At 38.7% G+C, this 6,220-nt stretch overlaps 1 long non-coding RNA gene across 1 annotated transcript; it reads left to right on the top strand.

Annotated features, from left to right (window-relative positions):
- Positions 1 to 1,666: 1,666 nt before the first annotated feature.
- Positions 1,667 to 5,343, top strand: LOC130110800 (uncharacterized). The gene is made up of 3 exons (XR_008810069.1): positions 1,667 to 1,778; positions 3,404 to 3,469; positions 4,851 to 5,343. It is a non-coding gene; the product is annotated as an uncharacterized LOC130110800 (long non-coding RNA).
- The last annotated feature ends 877 nt before the right edge of the window (positions 5,344 to 6,220 follow it).

Below are 6,220 nucleotides of genomic sequence, written 5' to 3'. Positions count from 1 at the left end.
TACAGTCGTCCCCCTCCCCGGAAGCGCGCCCTCGCGCTTTGTTCTTCCCGCGCTCAGAAGAGACTTCTGAGGATCTGCACACTTCCGGATCCCACCAATGTAACCAGTTATTTTCTTGCCCGGTGCGGGATTCGTTACGAGGTGTATTGCACCACAAGGCGACATCACTAACCGCTCGGCTAAAGGATCAGACCCGTTAGGTAGGGACTAACGTGTGTTATTAGTAGTTTACACTAACGTTAGCTAAGTGAACTTCAGGGTTATAACTGTTCTCCTGCTGCTATGTCAGGTAAGAAAGCATTTCCCTGCTATTTGCTGTAAATTCATAACCAAACGCAATGTTTGTGTTCATTCCCTAACTTACAGTGATGATGTTTTCAAACAGATTAGCTAGTTAACCATTAAGGAACGTTAAATTAAGTAGCGTCACAGGTGACAACGTTAGTTAGCTTGTTTGCCTGATTCGTGGTGTTAATATTAAATGTGGTTTAAACGAGAGGTTGGGTTTGCGTCTGTTTGCAGGCAGCGAGTCTTTGTCATGTCATTAACGTTATGTTAGTAACCTTACGGTTGCTCTTCTCTCTCTCTCTCTCTCTCTCTCTCTCTCTCTCTCTCTCTCTCTCTCTCTCTCTCTCTCTCTCTCTCCCCCCCCCCGTGTGTGTGTGTCAGGGATGCAAACTTGTCACCTTTCCGCGAAAATCGCCGTTTTGAGTCCTCAATAAGTCATTTGTGTGATTCGTGCAGATTCAGGTAATTTTGTGAAAAGGGTGTGTCGTGTGTGTTTACATGGTAAAATAATTAAAGCAGTGGCACAACTCAGCCAGGAAAACAAGGTGTAAATGTCTAATACGTGAACATGATGTGAGCAGCAGAGCACACGTTACGTTACATCGTACCTGTCTGTCTGTCGTATCTGTCAGAAAATGGTGAAGAATGTTGATCACTGTTTCCCAAAGACCAAGGTGACGTCCTTAAGTGTCTGCCATGAACCGATGTCTGCCTTAAATTACTTCAGTAGCAGTAAATTAACATTAAGTCGTGGGTGAGTTTTTCTCAATATGCTGACTGTAAATGTACATTAAATTAGATTAAATATAAATTGATTAAATGTACATTTTACTGTACATTAACACAACACTGGAAACTTTTGTGTGTATGTCCCCTGCCTATCCCACCCTTATAAGCTTTAGAGGACCTATTTCACACCTTGTTTTACCAGCCAAAATGCAACTGATTGATTAATGGATATTTTATTCACTTAATGAATACCTAGCAATACATCCAAGTTGGAATGAATCAACATTTATGTGAAGTTCCATGTACCTATATACATACTATGTAAATTCACTGATACTTCTCATTCTAATTCCAGAGACGCTCATCAAGGCAAGATGATGATTGTCAGAGGGAAAGGTAAGTAATTTATATATACAGCCTATAGTACAGGTCATTCTAAGACAATAAAAGATGGGAATGTTTTCAAGTTATTTACATAAATCATACTATTTGCCCCATTAAAAAATCCTGATCAGTCTAAGAGATTGAATGACTGTGCTTGCTTAGCATAACTACCATCCTCATCTCTCATTTGGTGTTGCTCAAGTAGTTGAGAAATTAGTAGAAGAAAGATAAACATGACCTATCCTGTCTCTGTCCTCTCTGTCTTTGCAAAAGGGAAAATGCAGCATGAGCTCCAGAAGTGCCCGGGGAGTTGCTGTGATGTATTGTGGGGTTGTTAGTTTCAACAACTTCACTGCAGGCCTTCACTCAACCTGCAGGTAATACCCTTTCCTCCTCTCACACACATCCAAACATACATTGACACGTGAAATGATACATTTACTCAGTGGTGTGAAATATTTTCGATTTGATTTGAAGTTTGGTGTGTGTAGGTAGGCAGATAACAACATGCGGTTAAATATAAAATTCTTAAAGTAAGTGCCTGTATTAAATACAAATAGGGCTGCACAATATGGTAAAAAAAATCATATTGCAATTTTTTTGGACAGATATTACGATCGTTGGAATGATCATTTTTACATTCAAATTCTTGTGCCTCCGCCCTGGCGATAGCCAGGGCCGGGAGGCATTAAGTTCTCAGATTGTCCGTCTGTCCATATGTCCCATTCTTGTGAACGCAATATCTCAAGAACGCCGTAGGGGACTTTCTTCAGATTTGGCATAAATGTTCCCTTGTACTCAAAGATGAACAGATTAGATTTTGGAGGTCAAAGGTCAAGGTCACTGTCACCTCATGTTTTGAGGATGCGATATCTCAAAAACAGCTTCAGAAATTTTCTCCAAATTCGACACAAACATTCACTTGGACTCGGGGGCTAACTGCCCAAAGGTCAAGGTCACTGTGACCCCCTAAATAAGTTTAAATGATATTCAACAACGGTTCAGTATTCTCTCATGCATGATAACACAGTTATTGTGTTTTGGAAAATCATTAATGAATGTTACTGACCTCAACACACCAAAAACAATGAGCACATAATCTGGATGTTTATAACAAACTAAAATCATATTAACAATAAGACATTAAAATCACTCACAATGGCATTACAATGCAATGCACATCACGTTTTAACTGACAGCAGCATATTTTTCTCTGACATTTATGTAACTACATATATGAAGTCTACTACTACTTTCGGCTGCTCCCGTTAGGGGTCGCCACAGCGGATCATCCGAACTACACATATGAAGTAATATTCTCAATTTTGAAGAAAATATACACTACATTATTTAAAAAAATAAATAATTCTTCACTGCATATGTTATATGAATCTAGACACACATGAATGTCAACTTCAAAATAACATCTGCGCAGAGGCATAAAACCGCCTTGAGGTATTTATAGTTATTGTCTCGTATTGTGATAGGCCATGTGCAATTTATTGCCACTCACACACTCACTGATATCGACAGGTGACCACGAGTTCACAGCCATCGGGAGCAAAGGACACTTCAACATGTGGACAGGAGGAGTCAGGGATCGAACCATCTGATTGGATGACCACTGTACCCCCTGAGCCACAGCCACCCTGATTCTTATTTTCATGCAGTTATATGCTAAGAAAAACTGCGTATGAATATTATATTCCATTTCTGTCAGGTCCCCTATATGGAGTAAATACCACAAAATACTACACACTGGAATTTGATATCAAACTGCTTTGAAGAGTTTTACATCAGCTCCCCCCTAAATTACACAGAAATACAGTATATGATAAGGCTTATGCTTATCTTGGAGAGCTGTTACAGAGATGTTATATTTGGCCTTATGCATGTGTGCTGTGTATGTGTAACTGCCTGTTTATTTCTGAACATTTTTTACATTCTCATTTCCAATACTGATAACTGCTAATGATGAGAAATTTGTTTGTATTTTTTGTAGATCAAGCATTGGAACAAGGTTTACGGCAGAGAACAGGCACCCAATGGAGAGACAAGTCTACCATTAGTAAGTATCAACTGCAATATATAAGACAAGATATTAGTCAATTTTATCCACTATCCCTTAAATTATGATGGAGATCTGTAAGTGTAGACAAATCTTTAAAAGCCTTGGTGGAAAAGTCTAAATATTTTGCTCCAAGAGCTGGAAATACAGACAAGTCATCAGTTACAACTCACATGGGCCTCTCAATTGGTTGTCTTTTCACACGTGACTTTTGCTACACTTCTGCCGCGGAAGATTTGCAAATGTGTGTGGTGATTTGTGTGCGTGGGATTCTTTTTCACATTTACAATCGATACAGACACAACTCTCCGCACACATTTGTAAATAGTTTTACTACAATAATAGAGAGCCGAAGTCACACCCCTTCCGGTGTGCCCCATGGGACCTTATTTCAGAAAAGTTTTGTATGGCAGTCAATGGTGAGAGACAAATGATTTCTTGAGCCTGTTTGAATTGAGCCGTGAATCACACATATGATGTTTGTCGATTTAAAAGATAATTTTACAAGTAAAGAAAGTCGTAGCTTGTCGTAGATATAGTAAAGAACCATGTAGTCATTAACAGCGACATGGCTGTTAGCTCGACACATAATGATGGAAAAAGTATTAAAAGAGATGAAAATGACTACAAGTCTGCTGTTGTTGAGAGTTGCAGCGCTGTGAAAGAAGAGTTAGTCAGTTAAGTCCGTGAGAGCTGCTTGTAGGACTGGCTTTCTGTGAATGTTGAACTAGACAACGTCACTTATGTGAGTCGTGGCGATGTCGTCTTTATAATTACGTATTTTCACAGGCTTTTACTTCAATAGTTTTACAATAAACTTCGACTTCCCTGACTAGCAAAATTATCTTTTAAATCGACATCATACTGTATGTGTGAATCAAGGCTCAATTCAAACAGGATCAAAAAATTATTTGTCTCTTGCCATTGACAATACATACATACATGTCTTTTCACTAATGAACAGTCAGCCTTATCCTGTATTTATTTCAGTCTGAAAGACACAAAATCCATTGCTAATTTTGTGTTTTAAAGAAACAAACGAAGTTTGTCTCTCACTTGCAGTTTTAAACGAACTAAATTTGGTTGAAAGAAAAGAAGTTTGTTTGTAAGTGAAAATGTCCTGCCAGAGGTGGGATTCGAACCCCATATCCCCACTTAATCAATTAAACCATAGGGTGTAGTGACACATTTTCACACCATATTTATGGCTTTTATTTTAGAAAGTTGCAAAAAAAGAAAAAAGGTCACATCCCAAAATAGCAAACTGCAAACTCCTCATGGTTGTTTAAATAAATGGTAAAAAAAAAAACAACCTACTTTTTATAGTAAGGACTTTTCTGTGGATCTTACTTTTTCCCTTTTCCCCTTCCCCCACCCCCAGATGCACCAAAGATCCAGCTGATTACTGGCAATTTGGAGGAGGATTCTTCTTTATCTGCTACGTTGCACTGTCACTTCTGGTACAGATTCATTGACCTTTTGTATGTTTTGATTTTACTTAGTAGTACACTGCCTATTTAAGGGTTCTAAATCAAGAATGTAATGCTTGTCCACAAATACTACAAATATTGTCAGAACGACAGTATACAGAGCCGCCAAGGGTCAGGAGAATAATGTGGAAAACAAAACTGAAATGGAAAATACAAGCTAAAAAACAACAGACCACAACCCCCTCAGCCCAAAAGCTCTCCACCTGTTTCAAAGGTGAAATCATGACCTCATCATGATAGTACTGTTAACAGACAAGATACACATATGGAGAAATAGAATTTTTAGTTTTTCAACTCCCCCTCTGGGATCTGAAGAACTGTTTGTGAATAATTGGTTGATATTGTAAATTTACAACTCAATACATTAAATAAAGGGGTTTTAGAATCAACAGTGGTGTGTATTTTATTTGTGATTAAGTTCCCCTCCCTACTTTAATTGATAATAATTAACAGTGAAAATATTTAAGGTTTTTGTTTGACAGTCGTACCTGCCAGACAAACTGTTTTTTTAAGGTGGTTTTTAACACTTATTAAAAGTGTTTGATCGTAATAATCTATGAAAGATCTGTAGAATAAAGGTATTTTTCTGTAGAACTTTTAGCATCGTCACTTTATTAAAAGTGTTTGATTGTAATAACTATGAAAAATCTGTAAAATAAAGGTATTGTTCTGCAGAGCATTAAATGAAAATGTCTGTAAAAGTAATGTTTCTGGACTTAATTTGAATTAGGATAGTTTACATTAATTTTACGGTTTTTGTTTGGCAGCCGTAGCTGCCAATCATTGACCGTTCTTTACGGGTTTTTTTTACAGTGTACATTTTGCAAATTTATCCAGGAAATGTGTGCTGTTGCTTCTCAATGGCTACTTGTGTTTTGATTGTGTGTGTGTGTGTGTGTGTGTGTGTGTGTGTGTGTGTGTGTGTGTGTGTGTGTGTAGTCCACCATGTTGGCAAAACCCTTGGTCTCTGAGATAGTCAGTATAACGCTGTTCAGAAAGGTGCGATATAAATAAAGTTTATTACTACTACTACTATTATTATGATTGTTATAATGAGGTGGCACAGTGGCGCAGAGGTTAGCGCGGTTGCCTCACAGCAAGAAGGTCCTGGGTTAGAGCCCCGGGGTAGTCCAACCTTGGTGGGTCGTCCCGGGTGGTCTTGTGTGTGGAGTTTGCATGTTGTCCGCGTGGTTTTCATCCGGGGGCTCCGGTGATGCTGGAGCCTACCCCAGCAGCCATTGGGCGGCAGGCGGGAGACAGC

Source organism: Lampris incognitus, chromosome 3 (genome assembly GCF_029633865.1).
Source record: "Lampris incognitus isolate fLamInc1 chromosome 3, fLamInc1.hap2, whole genome shotgun sequence".
NCBI classification, from domain to species: Eukaryota; Metazoa; Chordata; class Actinopteri; order Lampriformes; family Lampridae; genus Lampris; species Lampris incognitus.
This window is presented reverse-complemented; position numbering and strand designations above follow the sequence as displayed.